Raw genomic sequence first — 20,307 nt, forward strand, 5'->3', positions numbered from 1 at the left:
CTTTGGGCAGGGTGCTTGCAGTCTGTCCACAGGATCTGTTCTAGCTTCCTTCCCAGGAGCTAGAAAGAGAAAGGAGACAGGGTTCATTAGGCCGACCACTAGGGTTTTGTGGCTGAGACACCAGGTTCCCTGGTCTGGTGGGGTGTCCACAGAGACAGAGGGTCCTGGAGCTCTGCCTTTGCTCCCCCTGTGTCTGTGTCATGGATCGATCCCCTTCCGTTTCCTGCACTGCTCCAACCCACTTCCGGGAACAATGATTTGAGCACCTGTGCTGAGCTGCTGGGCTGTGAGGGATCTGCTGGAGTTCCCAGACTTCTGTGCACAAGGACCAGGGTTGGAGCTCCGTAAGTTCCCCAACTGCATGGGGAAGAGAGGTAAGGCAGGTCTACGTGTGTCTCTCTCTCCACGTCTGTGTCACTCCCCTTCCTCTCAATTTCTCAGTGGACTTGAAAGAGAAATAACAAATGGGAGGTGGTCGCGGGGGGTGGTGGCAGGAAATGCTGCCCAGCATCCCTGGTTTCCTAATGCTGGCACAGAGCCTCAGCACTCAGCCTAGTGGTATCCAAAATAAAATGGGAGATACCATAATGGTGATGCCAAGACACTTTCTTGCATGAGGCTCTGAAGTTCAGTGCCATGTACGAACACAAACCTGAGCTTATCAGTGTTCCACTTAAAAAAATAAAAAGAAAAGAAAATTAAAGAAAGTAAGAAAGAAAGAAGTGGAAGGGGGGATAAAATAGAAATGATTTTGTGTTGCACCAAAGTAAAAGACTGTGGTGGGGTTCAGGGAACTTGCTGGCAGAGGAGGACCTAGAAGGGGTTGAATTGTTATGTGGAAAACGGAGTTTATAGATGACTGTATTTTATTGCCAATTCTAAACCATTAACCCCCCAGTAAAGAAATGAGAAAAATAATTGACAAATAAAAAAGACAACAAAAGGGTTATAATTAATAATAAACAAGTACAAACAAAAAGAGATATAAAAGGAAGTCAGGAATAGGAAATGGGGGGAAGCACATGTACAGAAACCCTCACAGGTCCTGCTGGGGATTGAACTGCTAGAATGAAGGAGTTGGCCAGTGCTTGTCATTGGACCAGCAAGCAGAAACTGCCATAAACGTTCCAAGCTGTGCACAGTGCCTGGGGTCAGGGTGGAGGTCACCCCAGCTGGAATCCTTGTAGGGAGTTCATTCCCTTGGGGCTGTTGACTCAGGGAGGCTCTGAGCTGCCCCCCTTTGATACAAAGGTCTGGTATCCCAGAAGGTGGGTCAGTGCACAGGGCCTTGGGTGGTGAGTTCCTCTGACATTTATCTGAGCAAGAAACACGCTCTCTCTGACTCTCACTCTCTTGCTGTCTTTTTGAATGAGGCCTCTCCTGCCTCCATTGCACAGACGTCTAATATTTTCCTCTTTAAGACTAGAAGATAGGAGGAGCAGGCCTTCGAAATCATTGACTTTGTGGTTTATTAATAAACCGGAGTGATTTTGGTTCATTACAATGTACGGGTTTCAGAATTAGCCGTTGAAATCAAGTTCACATTGTTTGTACTTTTTAAAAAAACAGATCATTCTTAGCTCTGCCTTGTGGTGGTGTAGGAGATTGAACCTAGAACTTTGGAGCCTCAGGCATGAGAGTCTGTTTGCAGAACCATTATGCTATCTACCCCCACCCTCAGGTTGACATTTTCTCTACCAAGTGTGTCAAGCACTGGTGTGTGAATTGAGTGCAGATATTACTGTGTGCTAAGTGCTGGGTTCAAATCCTTGGTCCCCACCTGCAAGGAGGAAGCTATACAAGCCATGAAGTGTCAATGCAGGCCTCTCTCCCCGTCTCCCTCTCCCTCTCCCTTTCTTTACCCTGTACCATCTCCCTCCTGGTTTTTCTCTATTCAATAAGATAAAAATAAGAGAGGGTTGGACAGTGGTGAACCATATGAGTGCACACAACACATGCAGGGTCCTGGGTTCAAGACCTAGCTCCCCACTTGCAGGCAGAAAGCTTCATGAATAGAGAAGCAGAGCTCTCCCTAACTCCCCCTCCCCCTGATTTTTTCTCTTACTGTTTGGGATTAATAATGGGTTACAAGACTGGAAGATTACAGGGTCTCGCTCCACACCACTCCTATCACTCAAATTCTGTGTCCCTACCTTGCCACCTCGGAAAGATCGTTATAGTTCTCACAAGATCTTAGAAACTGTTCATTTCTGTTTTATTTTAAAATTTCATGAGTCCCAGGTCTCTAGATTTCACATACGAGTGAAAGCTTCTGATCGTTGCCTTTTATCTCTTGACGTAGAATGATCATTTTCATATTGCTGCTTCTTCCCATCCAGGAACAAGGAGTTTTCTTCCATTTCTGTGTGTCAGTCTCTCTCTCTTTTAGCAATGTCTTAGAGTTTTCTCCTCTGTGAGATTTACTCTGAGGTATTTTACCTTTTAGGGTTTGTCAGTGGAATTTAATCTTTTATTTCTCTTTCCTCTGACTCTTTGTATAGGGGGAATCTCAGTTTAGTTTTTTTTTAATCTTTAATAATTTCTTGAGTAGAGACAGCTAGAAACCGAGACGGAAGGTGGCGATAGACAGGGAAAGAGACAAAGTGATACCTGCGACACTGCTTCACCACTTGCAAAGCCTTCCCCCTGCAGGTGGGGACTGGGGGCTCCACGCCAGGTCCCTGCGCATTATAACAGGTGCGCTCAGTCAGGTGCGCCACCACCCGGTCCCCTCAGTGTAGCTTTTATTGGCCTTTGTCTCATAGCAAGTGATGTGGAGCATTTCTTCCTGTGTCAGGGGCCATACATACCTGTTACTGGAGAGCTGCCTGTTCAGTTCTTTGCCCCACTTCTCACTGGGTTATTTCCCCCTCTTGTTAAGCTATACCAGTTCTTTCTAAATGATCAGCATCAATCTCATTTGTCTGATCTGTGATGTAGAAAGATTAGCTTTGGGTAGTTGGCTTTTGATGTGTACAAGCTTCTGAAATCAATCTTGTCTCATTCATTTCCTCTTGTTGTCATCTCAAATGCCCAGGGATTCGAGTCTCCAAATAGGACCCAGAGAACTCCAGGCATGGGAGTCTCTTTGCATCAGCATTATGATTAGACCCGCGCCCACCTCACTCTCTCTATATCTCTAGCTTCCATTACTAAACATCAGAAGAAAATAACATATGAAAATATATTAAATACAAAGGAGAGCTTGGGTGAAAGTGACTGCCTTGTAGTTATCAGCTTTCTCTCTGTAAACCCGTCTCATTACTCAGAGTAGTAACAAAGTAAAGTAAAAATATTTTAAAAGAAATTCCTTGGCTGTGAGACAGTTTCATAGGTACCATCATTCTCTCTGTCTGTCTGTCTGTCTGTCTCTCTCTCTCTCACACACACACACACACACTCTGTCTCCCCATAGCTAAATATAATAATACAAGAAATCACTAATATTAAAAGTAAAAAAGTCCTTAGTTTATGAGCTATCTTAAAGAGTTCTTCTACCAGGGTCTTTCATGCCTGTGGCTTCAAGAACCCAGTTTCATTCCTGGTCCCACCGTTAGCTCGAGCTGACCGTGTTCTGGTGTTTCTCTGTGTGTTTCTCTCCCTGGATCTGTGTCAGGAAAAGAAAATGAAGAGAATATTGGGAGAAATACAGGAGCCCTTTGGTTGGCTCTAGTCTCCCATAAGGTGCATTCTGCTCCGTGTCCACAAGGCGGCGACATAACCCAGCAAGGCCCCTGCTGGGCGGGCCTTGTTCTCACTGAGCTGCCCCTTGGTCTGAACTAGTTGTTGCTTTGGGCAGGGTGCTTGCAGCCTGCTGACAGGATTGGTTCTTGGGAGCTTCCTTCCCAGGAGCTAGAGAGAGTCAGGAGACAGGCTTCACTAGGCAGAGCACCAGGCTTGTGAGGCTGAGGCGGCAGGTTCCCTGGCCTGGTGGGGCGGCCACAGAGACAGAGGGTCCTGGAGCTCTGCCTTTGCTCCCCCTGTGTCTGTGCCGTGGGACAGTCCCCTTCTGTCTCCTGCACTGCTCCAACCCCCTGGCAGGAAAAAAGTGATCTGAGCACCTGTGCTGGGCTGCTGGACTCTGAGGAACCCGCCAGAGCTCCCAGACTCCGTGGACAGGAACTTGGATGGAGCCTCGTTCCTTCCCCCCTTCAGGAGGAGGAGAGGTGAGCCATGCCTGCGGGGGCCTCTCTTTCTCTCCACATCTCTATCTCACCTCTTCCTCTCCACTTCTCAGTGTACTTTCAACTCAGAGAGAACAAACTCACACTCTGATACACACATTTATTTATTTATTTTATTTTATTTTCCAGAGCCTTGCTCAGTCCTGAGTCCTGGTGTTGCAGGAACCTCAGGGCTTCAGGTTGGACAGTCTCTTTGCATCAGCATTATGGTGTCTGCCCTGCCCATCTACCTCTGTATCTTTCAGTATCTCTAGCTCTCATCACTAAACATAACCATGAAATAAAATGTGATAAAATAGTAAGCAAATAAAAAGCTTGGGTGGAAGTGACTGCCTAGTAGTCCTCATCTTTCTGTCTCTATAATTATCTCTCATTACTAAAGATATTTAAAAAGTAGAGAAAGAGAAAGATATTAAATGAAGCCCCTGGACTGGGAGACAGCTTAGTAGCTCTCACCATTCTCTCTGTATCTCTCGCTCGCTCTCTCTCTCCCCATGGCTAAATATAACAGCACAATAAATATCTAAACTTTGAAGGCCTTGTGCTAAGGAGCTATGCTAAGAGTTCTGCCAAAGACTTTTATGGCTTGGGTCTCAAAAACCCAGTTTGAATGCCCAGCACCACCATTAGCTTGAGCTGAACAGTGTTCTGGTGTTTCTCTGTCTGCTTTTCTCCCTGGATCTGTGTCAGGAAAATAAAATGAAGACAATATTGGGAGAAATAAAGGAGCCCTTTGGTTGGCTCTAGTCTCCCATAAGGTGCATTCTGCTCCGTGTCCACAAGGCGGCGACATAACCCAGCGGGGCCTCTGCTGGGCGGGCCTTGTTCTCACTGTGCTGTTGGTCTGGACTAGTTGTTGCTTTGGGCAAGGTGTTTGCAGTCTGCTCACAGGATCTGTTCTTGAACCTTCCTTCCCGTAGGCTAGAGAGAGTCAGGAGACAGGGCTCACTGGGCAGACACCGGGCTTTTGAGGCTGAGACACCAGGTTTCCTGTTGGGATGACCACAGAGTCAGAAGGGTCCTGGAGCTCTGCCTTTGTTTCCCCGTCTCTGTGCCATGGGTCAGTCCCTTTCTGTCTCCTGCACTGCTCCAAATCCATTATAGGGGAAAAAATTATTTGAGGGGGCTGCGTGGTAGTGCATTGGGCTAAGCACTCGTGGCACAAAGCGCAAGGGCTTGTGTAAGGATCCTGGCTAAGCCCCCTGCTTCCCACCTCTAGGGGTGTCGCTTTGTAAGAGGTGAAGCAGGTCTGCAGGTGTCTAACTTTCTCTCCCCTTCTCTGTCTTTCCCTGCTCTCCATTTCTCTCTGTCCTGTCCAACAGCAATGACATCAGTAACAATAACTACAACAGTGATAAAACCAGGAAAACAAAAGGGAGGAAAAAATAGCTTCCAGGAGCAGTGGATTTGTAGTGGAGGCACTGAGCCCCAACAATAATCCTAGAGGCAAAAAAAAGCGATTTGAGCATCTCTGCTGTGCTGTTGGGCTGTGAGGAACCTGCTGGAGTTCCCAGACCTCCATGCACAAGAACCAAGTACTTTCTTCTGCCAAGTACTTTCAAGCCTGTGGCTTCAAGAACCCAGTTTCATCCCCTGGCACCGCCTTTAGCTACAGCTGACAGTGCTCTGGTGCTTCTCTGTGTGTTTTTCTCCCTGGATCTGTGTCAGGAAAAGAAAAGCGAATATTGGGAGAAATACGGAAGCCCTTATTGGCTCTAGTCTCCCATAAGGTGCATTCTGCTCCGTGTCCACAAGGCGGCGACAAGGAACCCTGCTGGGCAGGCCTTGCTCCCACTGCACCGCCCCTTGGTCTGGACTAATTGTTGCTCTGGGCAGGGTGTTTGCAGTCTGCTCACAGGATCTGTTCTTGGGAGCTTCCGTCCCAGGAGCTAGATTGAGGCAGGAGACAGGCTTTACTAGGCAGAGAACCAGGCTTGCGTGGCTGAGGCGCCAGGTTCCCTGGCCTGGTGGGGTGGCCACTGGAACAGTAGTGTCGGGGAGCTGTGCCTTTGCTCCCCCTGTGTCTGTGCCATGAGTCAGTCCCCTTCTGTCTCCTGCACTGCTCCAACCCCCTGCCAGGGAAAAAGGGATTTGAGCACCTGTGCTGGGCTGCTGGGCTGTGAGGAACCCTCTGGAGTTCCCAGACTTCTGTGCACAAGGGCCAGGGTTGGAACCCCGTTCCCCACCTGCAGCTGGAGGTAAGGCAGGTCTGTGGGTGTCTCTCTTTCTCTCCACATCTCTATCTCACCCCTTCCTCTTAATTTCTCAGTAGACTTTGATTTCAGAGAGAAAGAATAAATGGGAGGGTGTTGGGGAGGGGTTAGGGAAGCCATGGGCCACCCTGGCTTCCTAGTGCTGGCACAGAGCCTCAGCAATCAGCCTAGTGGCATCCAGACTAGAAAAGCTGGTGGAGGCAGATAGCAGAATGGTGATGCAAAGACACTCTCCTGCCTGAGGCTCTGAAGTCCCAGGTTCAATAACCCCACCACCATATCAGTGCTCTAGTTTTAAAAGAGAGAGAAAGAATAAGAAGGAAAAAAACAGTGGAAAAAAGTACAGATCAGAACAAATGGAAGAAAGAAAGACAGAAAGGGATAATTGGGGAAAAGCATATTTGCAGTAACTCTCACAGGTCCTGGTGGGGATTGAACTGGTAGAATGAAGGACAAGGCTGGTGCTTGTTATTCAGCCATGAAACAGAAAATGCATCAAAGTTCCCAAGCTGTGCACAGAGCCGGGGGTCAGGGTGGAGGTCATCCCAGCAGGAATCCTTCAGGGGGTTCATTCCCTTGCAGCTATTGACCCAGGAAGCTCTGAGCTGCCCCCCTCCTTCATATAAAGGCCTCTGGTGTCCCAGGAGGTGGGTCAGTGCACAGGGCCTTGAATGGTGATGTCTGAGTTCCTTTGAGCTTTATCTGAGAAAGAAATGCTCTGAATCTCTCTCTCTCTCTGTTGGTCTGTGGTTGTAATAAATAACATCTTGAAAAGGTTACATCCTAGATTGATGCTATTTGAAAAAAAATCAGAGAGAGACAGTGAGGGAGAGAGAGAAATCCCACTGGCTCGGGTTGCTCAGTGCTAGGAAAGGAGAAAGTCCATACAGCAGGAGCAGAGTTTGGGGCAGTACAAGGGGTCCTTGTTGGCCAGGGAGCTGGAGAGTTTATTTGCCATGCCGCACAGGAAGTCACTCTTTTCTACAGGGAGAAACAGGTTTGTGTATTTAGCCAAGTAAGTCAAGAAAGGGGGTGCTCACAGCAGTTGGGCCTGGGAAGGGCAGGGAATGGAACTGGGGCTCTCAGGTGTCAGCATCAGTGCCCTGCATTGAGCAGTGTGTCAGGCTGCTCCATTCTGGGCCTGAACCAACACACTGGGCTCCTGTAGATATAAGTCCTTGGGGTCTGGAGAGGTAGCTTAATGGTTAAGAAAAAAGCTTTCCTGCCCGAGGTTGCGAGGCTTCAGGCTGAATCCCCGGCTCTCCAGCATCAGTCTGAGCTGGGCAGTGCTCTGCTCTCAGTCTCTGCTATACAGATACATAGGATATAAATATGGTTTTTGTTTCTTTCACCAGAGCCTTGCTCAGCCCTGAGTCATGGTGTTGCAGGACCCTGAGCTTCGGGTATAGAGTCTCTTTGCATCAGCAGTATGCTATTTGCCCCTGCCCATCTCCCTCTCTCTGTATCTTTCTGTGTCTCTAGCTCTCATCACTACACATAACAATAAAATATATCCAAGTAGTGAGTCAAAAAGGAGCTTGGGGAGAAGTGACTGGCCAGTGGTTGTCATCTTTCTCTCTTTGAACCTACGTCTCATTACTAAAAATATTAGTCAATAAAAATATTCTAAAAGAAGTCTTGGATTGGGGGACAGCTTAGTACCTAGCATCAATCTCTCTGTATCTCTGTCTCTCTTTTGATAGTTTAATATAATAATACAATGAAATATAAATATTTAGAATAAGATTACCTTGTGCTTAGGAGCTATCTTAGGAGTTCTGCCAAAGACTTTCATGCCTGTGGCTTCAAGAACCCAGTTTCAATCCCTGGCTCCACCGAGAGCTTTAACCAGACAGTGTTCTCTTGTTTATTTGTCTGCTTTTCTCCCTGGCTCTGTGTCAAGAAAAGCAAATGAAGACAATATTGGGAGAAATACAGGAGCCCTTTGGTTGGCTCTAGTTTCCCATAAGGTGCATTCTGCTCCGTGTCCACAAGGCGGCGACATAACCCAGCAGGGCCTCTGCTGGGCGGGCCTTGTTCTCACTGTGCTGTCAGTTGGTCTGGACTAGTTGTTGCTTTGGGCAAGGTGTTTGCAGTCTGCTCACAGGATCTGTTCTTGGAAGCTTCCTTCCTGTAGGCTAGAGAGAGTCAGGAGACAGGGCTCACTGGGCAGACACCAGTATTTTGAGGCTGAGGCGCCGGGTTCCTGGTGGGATGACCACAGAGTCCTGGAGCTCTGCCTTTGTTTCCCCGTCTCTGTTCCATGGGTCAGTCCCTTTCTGTCTCCTGCACTGCTCCAACTCCATTATAGGGAAAAAAAATGATTTGAGCGGGCTGCTTGGTAGTGCATTGGATTAAGCAGTCCTGGCACAAAGCACAAGGGCCAGCATAAGGATCCTGGCTCAAGCCTCCTGCTCCCCACCTCTGCAGGTGTCTATCTTTCTCTCCCCTTCTCTGTCTTCCCCTATATACAACAATGATAAAACCAGGGAAACAAAAGGGAGGAAAAAATAGCTTCCAGGAGAAGTGGATTCATAGTGGAGGCACCGAGCCCCAACAATAACCCTGGAGGCAAAAAATAATAATAAAAAATAGCGATTTGAGCAGCTCTGCTGTGCTGCTGGGCTGTGTGGAACCTGCTGGAGTTCCCAGATCTCCGCGCATGAGAACCAGGGATGGAGCCCCGGTCCCAGCCTGCAGCGGGAGGAAAGGTGAGGCAGGTCTCAGCTGGGCCTCATGGGGGAGTGATTAAGGTTTGCAAAGACCTTCAAACGAGTGAGCTGGATAGATTTCACCTGGGGGAGAAGCCTGCTAACCAGAGGGGAAGGAGGAGAAAACACCTAAGAGACGCCGGGACGGGACAGACAGGAGACAGTGGTGGAAGAGGAGCGGCGTCTCCACAAAGGACAACACAGTATGTGCCGTCTCCTGCCTCTGTGAAATCTTCTGTAGCAAAGCAGAGATGGTGCAGCTGTCCTGTTTGTTGGGGGTGAGTAGCGGTGGGGGCCCTGTCAGCAGTCTTGCAATGGCCTGGGCTTTCCATGGGGCAACCTTGGTCTCAGCAGCCCTCAAACTCTTCCCCCCACAGCCAGAAACCTCAGATGAACCCTATGGGTCCCTGGGACACTTGACTATAGTTCTCTTGGTCCCTCAGATGCTCCTGAATTTTTAAATCTTCCTCCTCAGAAAAGCTCTAAGATGTGTCTCTCGGCTGCACTCAAAACCCCGGTACCAGCTGCCGTGCCTGGTAGTCAGAGAGCCGGTGCCGATCCCGCAGGGCCCGAGACACAGGTCAGGTTTTATTCTGGGACCCATTTCCTGCCCTGTTCCAGCCTGTCCTTCCCCCTCTGGGGCTGAAAATTAAAATCATTAATGACTGGTTGTGTTCACGGCAGACTTTTTGTCCGAGAACTCAGGGAACGGCAGGGCTGGGATCTTCCTCACTTTTATGTTCTCTCTGCTTCCTGCTGTGTCACTCAGCCCCTGTCCCCTCCTGCCGCTCTCAGCCGTCTGGATGGCAGAGGAGGCTGGAGTCAAGCTGCAGAGGACAGAGGACGCCCTGCAGACACTTGCAGTTTCTGCCTGAAAAACAAAGACCTGGAGAGGTTTAATGGTTTGTAAGTTTCTCTGTGGTTTAAACAACAGGTTTCTAGGGGTCTCCCTCCTCTCCTGGTCTTTACTGAACAAGAGTTCATGAAAATAAAACACGTTGACAAAAGTAAACTGCTTCATGTTGTCAGTGCAATTCCTACAGCAGCTTGAACTGGAGACCTGGGACTCGAGGTAAGTCGCCTCCACAGGGCTCTTGAGCCAGCCGCCACCCTCCGAGGCCATTTGGGTCTCCTCCAGGCTGCTGGGGCTAAGGCTCAAGCAAGTGTGAAAAAGTTTCTGGGGGTGTCCGATCCTGAGACCTGGGACGTGAGAGGCGAGAGCTCTCTCAGTGTTCCTATGGGGCCTCCCTCCCACCCTCCTCAGACTTTTGCCCACAAGTGTCCTGCAGGACCCAAGAAGCAGGAAAAACACTTGTCTCCTGGGGGGATCCGATCCCGGGACCTGGGACGTGAGAGGCGGGAGCGCTGAGCATGTTCCTATTGTCCCTCCCACCCACCCTACGCGGATTTTTGCCTATAAGTCTCCTTCAGGCAGCAAAGCTTGACCAAGTGTTAAAAGCATCTGGGGGTCCTAAGTGTCTAGGGGATCCTGGGGGGGTCCTAAGTGTCTAGGGGGATCCTGGGGGGGTCCTATCAGGGAGGCTCTACCTACCTACCTACCTACTCCTTCCCTACCTACCTACCTACCACCTCCTTCCCTACCTACCTACCTACCTCCTAGGTCCTACCTCCTACCTCCCTACCTCCCACTCTACCCTACCCCCTTTCCCTACCTACCTCCTACCCCCTTTCCCTACCTACCTCCTACCCCCTTTCCCTACCTACCTCCTACCCCCTTTCCCTACCTACCTCCTACCCCCTTTCCCTACCTACCTCCTACCCCCTTTCCCTACCTACCTCCTACCTCCTACCTCCTACCTCCTACCTCCTACCTCCTTTCCCTACCTACCTCCTACCTCCTTTCCTACCCTACCTATCTCCTTCCCTACTTCCCCCTGCGGGAGGCAGGGGGAAAAACACTCGGATCCCGGGGATCCGATCCCGGGACCTGGGGCGTGAGAGGCGAGAGCGCTAGCAGTGTTCCTAAACCCCCCGCCCACCACCTTAGGCGGATTTTAACTTACTTAGCTCTCCACCAGGTCTCATCTCTAAACCTCAAACACATGTGAAAATGCTCAGAGCACCGTCCTGACTGATCCCGGGAGCTGGGGGTGAGAGGCGAGAGGAGTCTGCTGGGCTAGTCACCCGCCTCCTGGACTTTTTCCCCAAGTCGCCTCCAGGCTGCGGGGAGGGGGAGCTGAGGCCTGAAAAGCTGAAAATGCTTCACACACTGGGGTGGCGGGGTTCCTAGGGGGACTGACCCCCAGACCCGGACATGAGAAACATTCGAGTTCCTGGGACATCCCCCCAGCACCCCCAAACTGACTCTGACAACTCCTCCAGGCTGTGACAACCAAGGACTGAACGCAAGGCTCCGGGGTCCCTGGGCTCAGCCCCCCACACCCACACAACTCCCAGCTTCCTGCAGGTGAACCCCGATACAGCAGCCCCTGCTTGGGGAAGGGGCGACAGGGCGAGAACTGAACAAAGTGGTAACCTAAGGGGAAACTCTCAACCCCTGCATGTGTCTGCAGGCCAGGGGCTGGGGAGGCCTCAGGGGACGGGTGGACGGCTTCACCCGGGTCAGCAGCCTCGGCCAGCCCTGGGCTGTGGGGACATGGCCGCATCTGCTGACTCTTGGAGGCTGGTGCCCTGCTCTTCAGTTCCGTTACCCGTCTGCCCAGCATTCTCTCTCTCTCTGTATCTCTCTCTCTCTCTCTCTCTCACACACACACACACACACACACACACCTGCTTTGCTGTCTGATGGGACAGCGCACAGCACACGGATGCGGCCCTGCCGCCACAAGCCAGAGCTGATGGGCTCTGGACGAAATGAAAAGCACATCAAAAAGGATCATTTTTAAAAAGCTTTATTAGAGAATGAAGCAGAGTATCACTCCAGCCTTGGCAGTCGCTGGAATCAAACTCTGGGCCTCACACATGCGAGTGCTACCGCCCGGCCCCCTGTCCCACTTTTCAATCTTTTTCTCAGAAAGCTCCCCTGTGAAGCAAGTAAACTGTGTGAAAGGAAGAAAGACCCCGGTGCGAGAAGGAATACAGTGGCCCAGAGGTGCCATGTCCTGGCTCCTCAGCCCTGCTGACTGGGAGATATGTGGACCCACAGACATGACAGGGACAAAAAAAATAAGTCCTACACACTGATTTTTAATCTTGAAAATATAAAACATGACAGCATGGGTGGGGCAGTGCTGGTGTGTGACAACCAGGTTCAAGGCCCTCAGTCCCCACCTGCAGGCGGGAAGCTTCCAAGTGGTGGAGCAGGGCTGCAGGTGCCTCTGTCTCTTTCCTACCTTTCCTCTTGATTTATGACTCTCTCCCATAAATAAAATATAAAAAAATAAGTGGAATGTCAAGGAGGCTCATTACTCCATATATTGGGGTGGGGCTGGAAGGGGATCCGCATCCCCTCGTGGCGCTCAGACCTGAAGTGCAGGTGCAGGAGCCAGAGGAGCTGGGCTGCAAAGGTCCACCGCGCCCCAGCTCTCCCGCTGACACTGTCCTCCGCTGACTTGGGGACACAGAGGACCCCTGGCAGCGTCACCGCTGGGTCCCCTCCCTCCATGCCTGACCTTTGACCCGGTCAGTGACCTCCCACCCGCGCCAGGGCCCCCAACCCCCGGCCAGCCCCCGCACAAGGACTCACCACGCTTCCGGGTGTGGGGGGCTGCGGTGGGGCCGGTGTGACCCCTTAATGGTCCAGGCTGTTCCCCCAGTGCAGACGGCACAGTCCTGTGTCCACACTGAGGACCCACTGGTGGTAAGTGGGACAGGGCTGCAGGGATGCCGTAGCAGCCGGATTCTTGCAGGCCACGCCCACACACGCTGGGGTGTAGCCTCGTCCATGCACACCAGGCCCCGCCCACCAGGGTCTGGCCCACCCACCAAAGGCTGGCCCCGCCCCCAGTGCTGGCTCCACCCATCAGGATCTGGCCGCGCCCACATGACCCCCAGCAGGTGGAGGGCGTGGAGCCTGGGAGAGTAACCACACCTGAGGGGGCCACAGCCTTGCCAATCAGCACGTCCCCAGGAAAGTGGGAAGTGACTTAGGAGACATTCTGTACTGTCTTGGCCGTAAGTGTAGCCAAGGCAAAGGTGGGGAGAGGGGCCAGGTGGTGGTGTGCTCAGAAGAGTGCACTCGGTACCATATACTTGGACCCAGGTTTAAGCCCCAGGTCTCCACCTGCCTGGGCAAGATTCAGGAAGAGTGGGTCAGTGTGCAGTGCGCTCGCTCTCTCTTTCTCTCCTCTTCCCTATTAAAAAGAGAAAAAGGAAAAGAGGTCCGCGATAGTGGAAGTCATTATGCAGTCACCAATCCCCAATGACAACCCATCCATGCTTGAAACCTAGCAACTGTTCTCAGGCAATGTTCCTCCAGTGACATGGTAAAAACAAACACATGTCTGCAGTTATGTGAAGCTGACCTCCCTCTTCTATTCATCTTAAATTAAAAACTTTGAGTTACAGTCCTCTGGAACTGGGAAGACTTAAAGGCAATTGCTGTCTCGTTTGGTTTCTGGGGAGAATTGGGGGTGTTAGTTTGCCACCTTGTGGACACAGAGTAGAATGCACCTCAGGTCACAAGACTGCGGAACACCCAAAGGTAGTTTCTAGAGTATTAAACAGACCTGTCCATTGCTTGGGATGAAATAGAACAGCCAGGCTCAGTGGAGGGCAGCAAGACTTGCTGATGTGAGGGCCCAGGGTCCTAGGCTGACTGCCGTCTGTTCTCTATCTCCTTTGTGAAATGCATGAATACTTTTCTAAAAGAATGAATATAGGCCCAGTGAGGAAAAATCAGGCTTCAAGAACACAGAGCACCTCATTTTGCAGAGATCAGAGAGCAGAGTCCTCCTCTCTCAGCCGAGTTTTCTCTGCTGAGACCACAATCTTGCATTATGTACAAGGACCACATCTGGAGCTTAGATATTGAAGAAGGAAATGTACTTCCTGGGTCATGATTAAAATAACAGCTCTGATTATTTGAAGGGGGCCTACCTCTCCTTTCACCTCAAATAACAAACTGAGTTTCAGAGCCATGGAGTGTGGGAATCCCGAATCCAGGTGCTGGCAGTAAGGTCTCTGGGGAGTATGCACTGCCTCCTCACAGAGAACTACGGTTCTCAGCCCTTCCTTAACCTGAGGAAGAGAAGCTACTTAGTTCTCTGTGGGGTCCGTGTTAACCTGATCCTTGTGCTCTTCTTTATCATAAAGACACTCATGAACAGTCGACCTCTGAGCGGAGACAGTCCCTGCTTAGATAGTGTGGCTGCTCTTTTCTAACTGTTTCCTCAGCTCAATTTTATATTGATGAATTTATCAAGGGAGGGGGATGAGCACAGCTCAGTCGCCTACGACAACTCCAGGGTATCCAGAGTGCAGCTGCCCTGTTCTAAACTCAGAAACCCACCCAGGAAATTTCTTTCTCTGATTGTTTACAGATTTTACCATCTTACTGTGTGTGTGTGTGTGTGTGTGTGTGTATACACACACATATACACATATATGTATGTATATATGAAAGAGTTATTCATCTTAGAAAATAAGCAGTTTAGCCTTGCAGATGAAGTGTTCTCAGGTCCCGCAATGTGCATGTTGAGGGTCCTCCCCAGCCCCTGCCCCCAGGGCTCCATTGCTCCCTTTAAAGTCTGGAGCAGAGTCTGAGTGAGGGGAGGGAAGAGGCCTCAACTGGTCACATTGTTTCCCAGTTCCAGTCCCAGCTACTCCTGTGACAATTCTTGAACTGACCCCCCCCCCCAATCTCTCATTTTACTGGAGAGGTTGATCCTCACTCAGGAGACAGAGAGTTAGTTACATGAGAAATAGAGAGAGAAGCCAGAGCTTGCCTGACTCTCTCTAGTTATTTAAATAAAAAATGAAATGAGAAACCGAGTTGGGAGAGGGGGAGAGAGCGTGATGATGATGCAAAAAAATTCTCCTGAGGATCTGAATTCCTGTGTTCAGTGGCCTTCACCAACATAAGCCAGAGCTGAACTGCCAATAGTAAAATCAACAAAATTATCAAACAACCAAACCAGTTGATGAAACAAACAAAACACTGCAGGCTGGGGATAGTGGTTCTGCAAATGACTTTTTTTAAAAACTTTTTTTTTAATTAAAAAAAATTATTTATTTTCCCTTTTGTTGCTCTTGTTGTTTTATTGTTGTAGTTATTATTGTTGTTATTGATGTCATTGTAGTTGGATAGGACAGAGAGAAATCAAGAGAGGAGGGGAAGACGGGGTAGAGAGAAAGACACCTGCACACCGGCTTCACCGCTTGTGAAGCAACTCCCCTGTAGGTGGGGAGCTGGGGGGCTTGAACCAGGATCCTTACGCTGGCCCTTGTGCTTTGCGCCATGTGCGCTTACCCTGCTGCACTTACTGCCCGACTCCCCTGCAGATGACATTCGTGCCTGAGGCATTGAGGTCCCAGGTTCAGTCCCCAGCACCATCATGACCAGAGCTGAGCAGATAGGGACCAGGGGCTTGCACCCTATTCCTTGGACATTTAATATGTGCTCTCAACCAGTGCATCACTACCCCCAACCCCCAACCCAGAAGTGCTTTTGTAAAAGAATTGACATGTGGGGCCAGGTGGTGGAACACCAGGAAGAATGCATGTTTTACCACAGTCAAGGGCTGGGTTCGAGCCCTGCTCTCCACTGGAAGTGTGGACCTTCAGGAGTGGTGAAGCAGCTCTGCCAGTGCCCATCTTTCTATCACAATCTATAGTTAACCCACCTCTTGATTTCACTCAGCCCTATCAAGACAGAAAAAATAAGCAGGGAGTAGATAGCATAATGCTTATACAAACAGACTGTCATGCCTGAGGCTCCAAAGTCTTAGGTTCAATCCCCCATATCACCATGAGCTAGAGCTGATCAGTGCTCTGGTAAATAATAAAAAAGTTAATAATAATAAATTTAAAAAATAAACACAATCTTAGGGAGATAGCAAATTGTTCTGCAAAAGTTGTCCATGCCTGAGGCTCTGATGTGCCAGGTTCAGTCCCCAGAACCACCATAAGCCAGAGTTGAATGGTACAAAACAAAGAGCAAAATAAAACAGACTAGCAAACAAACACCGGATCATCTGGCCCCAGATATCCTAGAATGTGAACACCTGAGCCAGGAGAGGCCAGGCGTTGGTGCAGCCGGACGAGAACATAGATTGTGGCGTTATGTCGCCGCCTTGTGGACACGGAGTAGAATGCACCGGGAGGGGGAGAGGTCAGCATAAGTAGATTAGAGAGTATTAAACAGACACGCCAAATAAAAATATTATTTATAAGAATTGGCCCAGTGGTGGAGAACAAGAAGTGCTGGTGTGAGGCGCCAGGGTCAATCCCCATCCCTTCTTGGCCTGACTGCCGTCCTGCTGCTCCTATGGGGTGGGGAGGAATCTGGAGCCTCTGGCACACAGGCCCCAAGCTCTGAGGTGCAGTAGTTCTGCCTGCCTCTTTTCAGTTTGTAAAAATGAAAGAAGGTTTTCAAAACACATCTGAGTCGATTGGCTCCACACATCCTAGAAAGTGAACACATGCGCCCGGAGGAGGGTGGGACACTCAGGAAAAACCGACAGAAATCAAGAATTGCAGTGCTATGTCGCCCCCTTGTGGACACGGAGTGGAATGCACCCCACCAGACAAGACTTCATAAACCCAAAAGCCATTATCAATATTAAACAGGCACACCGTTTCCAAAAACAAAATAGAGCAGCCTGGCATGGGGCTCACTATGGACAGCAAGTTTTGGGTATGTGAGCTCACAGGTTCAGTCCCCGGCCCTCCAGCCTGACTACTGCTGGAACCCTGCACTTCTTTTCCTAAACATCCTTCTCAAAGGCTGACACAGAAAACGAAATGGATCGATAGAGTTGAGGCAAAATTTTAAAATATCACGTGTATAAAACCTGTATATATGCTGCTTTAAAGCATAATTGCAGATAAATGAGCATATAAATACTTATCTCCCATATCTATAGTCAACTTGGCTAAGGTGGTGCTGGGAACTGTAACTGGGACCTAAAGCGTCAGGCAGGAAAGTCAGGTATTGGGCCAGGTGGTGGTGCAAGGGTTTGAGCGCACATGTTACAACACCCAAGGACCGATTCGAGGCCCTGGTCCCCACCTGCAGGGGGAAAGCCTTTTGAGTGGTGAAGCAGTGCTGCAGGTGTCTCTCAACCCAGTCACTCTGCTAACCCCAAGGACGCCTTCAGCTCGAGCAAGCAGCCCAGGGGACTCAAATCTCCAACCGACTGGGCCCTGGGCTCCTGGGCGAGCGGCGCTGGGGCTCCCCGTCCCCCGCAAAGTGCAGCGTGGCCAGCGCCGAAGGGACACGGTGGGCACCGGAGTGGCCGCTGCAGGCGGCAGCCCCGCGCTGTGCAGGGAGTGTGCGGAGTGCTGCTCCCGCTTCTCTTCTCCATCTTTCCTTCCCCTGTGAAACTAGTGAACTGTGAAAGGACAGGAGGACTTGGGTGCGAGCGGGAACACAGGAGCCACAGTGCCTGGAGCGGCCATGTCCTGGCTCCTCCCTCCTTGGCCCCACTGACTGAGGGACATGTGATCCCACAAACATAACAAAGACAAAAAATAAAACCCTCCGCATACTGACATTTAATGATGAAAACATGAAACATGACAGCATGGGGGGAGTGCTGGTGTGTGACAAACCGGGTTCAAGCCCCTCAGTCCCCACCTGCAGGGGGAAGCTTCCAAGTGCTGGAGCAAGGCCGCAGGTGCCTCTGTCTCTTCCCCTATCCTCCCTCCTGATTTCTCGGTCTCTCTCCAATAAAATGTAAAAAAAAACAAAAAGCCGACAGGAACGTCAAGGAGACTCGGGACTCCATGTGTTGGGTGGGGCCAGGAGGGATTCGTGTCCCCTGTCATGCTCGGTGCTCAGAGCAGGTGCAGGAGCCAGAGGCGAAGCTGGGCCAGAAACAGCCACCGCACCAGCTCTCTCGCTGACACTGTCCTCCTCGGACTTGGGGACACAGAGGACCCCAGCGGCGCCATCCCTGGGCCCCCTCCCTCCATGCCTGACCTTTCACCCGGGCAGCGACCTCCCACCCACGCCAGGGCCCCCAACCCCCGGCCAGCAGCAGCAGGACTCACCATGCTTCCGGGTGCAGGGGGCTGCCATGGAGCCAGTGACCCCTCACTGGTCAAGGCTGTTCCCCCAGTGCAGATGGAACAGCCCTGTGTCCACCCTGATGGCCGAGGATGGGAAAAGTGACTGGGCCGCAGCACCGCCATAGCATCTGGAGTCCTACATTTGTGCAGGCGCGGGTTTGCAGGCCACGCCCACACGTGCTAGGACGACCTCACGTGATGCATGTCAGCCCCGCCCACCAGGATATGCCCCGCCCACCAAAGGCTGACCTCAGGTCTGCCCATTGGCTGATCCTGCATCTGCTAGCAGGGGGAGGGTGTTGACCTTGGCCCCCCAGATTCACCACACCTGCAGCCCTTCCAATCAACACGTCCATCTCTAGGAAAGTGACTTAGGAGACCTTCTGCACTGGCATGGCCATAAATCCAGCCAAGTCAAAGGTGGGGCTGCACACACAGGGGCGCTCTGATGGTGGAAGGTGGGGGAGGGACCGGGTGGTGGTCCACCAGGCGCCATGTGCTTGGACCCAGGTTCAAGCCCCAGGTCTCCACCTGCATGGGCAACATTCAGGGACAGTGGGTCAGTGTTGCAGCTCACTCTTTTTTCTTTTCTCTTCTTTTTTAAAGATTTTATTTATGAGAACAATAGGAGAGAGAAAAACCGGACATGTGCTGGCACATGTGCTGGGGGGACCTCATGCTTGGGAGTCCAAAGCTTGACCACTGTGCCACGTCCTGGACCACTACTCTCTCTCTCTGTCTCTCTATCTCTCCGTCTGCATTAGTATCTCCTGTCCACATTATCTCACTGGCTCTCACCTCTAAATTAAAAACAAAACAGCAGTGGAATCTACCAGATGACTAAAGAAAGATGTTCACTGAATATAAATTAATATATTATAAACACCAGATACTCCATACATCATAGGGAAATTCAAAACAATAGTTTGAGGGTAATTGTGGCACTCAACATGTTTAAATCCACTGTGCAAAAAGCCACGTTACACAGAATGCTTAGAAACAACCAGAATGGCAGTGTTTTGCTGCCGCCCTGTGGACATGCTGAAGAATGCATCTGAATATAAAAAGTTGTAACTCTTCATATACTGTTTAGGTGATTATATGTGTGTATATATATATATCTTAATTTTTAAAAAGTATTTAAGAAATGCACTGTGTACAAAGCGTGAGCTCTTCTTTTTTTTACAAAATATTTAGAAACAAGCTAGATTATTGTGTTTCTCTGCCACCTTGTGGACACACTGTAGAATGCATCTGAATAAACGAATTCATCAATTCTCAGTGTAAGCTTTATATATTCAAAGATATTCGTCTCACTGCACTTAAAAATACCATGGAGGGCGAGGGGGAAAGCAAAATGGTGATGGAAATAGACCCTCCAGGCTGAGTTTCTTAGGCCGCGGTTCAATCCCTTGAACCACCATCAGCCAGAGCTGAGTAGTGCTCTGCTAAAGTAATAATAATAATAATAATAATAATAATAATAATAATATAGAAGCTGGGGAGATAACTCAGTGGTGGGGAGGAGGACTTGAATGTGTGATTCCAGGTTAAATCCCAGTCAGTCTTGGGCCTGGTCGTTTCTCTGGAACCCTTTCCCTCATTAGATGGATAGAAAGTGTTGTGGTCCAGGAGGTGGCGCATTGGCTAAGGCACTAGACTCTCAAGCATGAGGTCCTGAGTTCAATCCCTGGCAGCACATGTACCAGAGTGATGTCTGGTTCTTTCTCTCTCTCCCCTATCTTTCTCATAAATAAATAAACAAAATCTTTAAAAAAAGAAAATTTAAAAAAAGAAAGTGTATAGGGTGTTTTTTATATTATTATCTTTTATTTATAAAAAGGAAACACTGACAAAAATCATAGGATGCGAAGGGTACAACTCCACAAAATTCCCCTCACCAGATCATCTCCATAGCCCATCCCCTCCCCTGATAGCTTTCCTGTTCTTTATCCCTCTGGGAGTATGGACCCAGGGTCATTGTGGGATGCAGAAGGTGGAAGGGCTGGCTTCTATAACTGCTTCCCCGCTGAACATGGGTGTTGA

At 50.0% G+C, this 20,307-nt stretch overlaps 2 long non-coding RNA genes across 3 annotated transcripts in view; one reads left to right on the top strand and one right to left on the bottom strand.

Moving 5' to 3' along the window:
• Positions 1 to 9,118: 9,118 nt before the first annotated feature.
• On the top strand, positions 9,119 to 10,120 carry LOC132537047 (uncharacterized). Its single transcript, XR_009548556.1, has 2 exons — positions 9,119 to 9,311; positions 9,904 to 10,120. It is a non-coding gene; the product is annotated as an uncharacterized LOC132537047 (long non-coding RNA).
• Positions 10,121 to 17,724: 7,604 nt separating this feature from the next.
• The window catches only part of LOC132536835 (uncharacterized), a 155,212-nt gene continuing 152,629 nt past the window's right edge, over positions 17,725 to 20,307 (bottom strand). The window contains exons 3-4 of one of the 2 annotated variants that reach the window (XR_009548375.1): positions 18,244 to 18,397; positions 17,725 to 17,910 (exon numbers count right to left, since the gene is read on the bottom strand). This is a non-coding gene — a long non-coding RNA (uncharacterized LOC132536835). Of the gene's footprint in view, positions 17,911 to 18,097; positions 18,398 to 20,307 lie in introns of those variants that run through there. The other variant, XR_009548374.1, reaches the window with a different exon arrangement.

The sequence above is a fragment of the Erinaceus europaeus genome, chromosome 2 (genome assembly GCF_950295315.1).
Source record: "Erinaceus europaeus chromosome 2, mEriEur2.1, whole genome shotgun sequence".
Lineage (NCBI taxonomy): Eukaryota > Metazoa > Chordata > Mammalia > Eulipotyphla > Erinaceidae > Erinaceus > Erinaceus europaeus.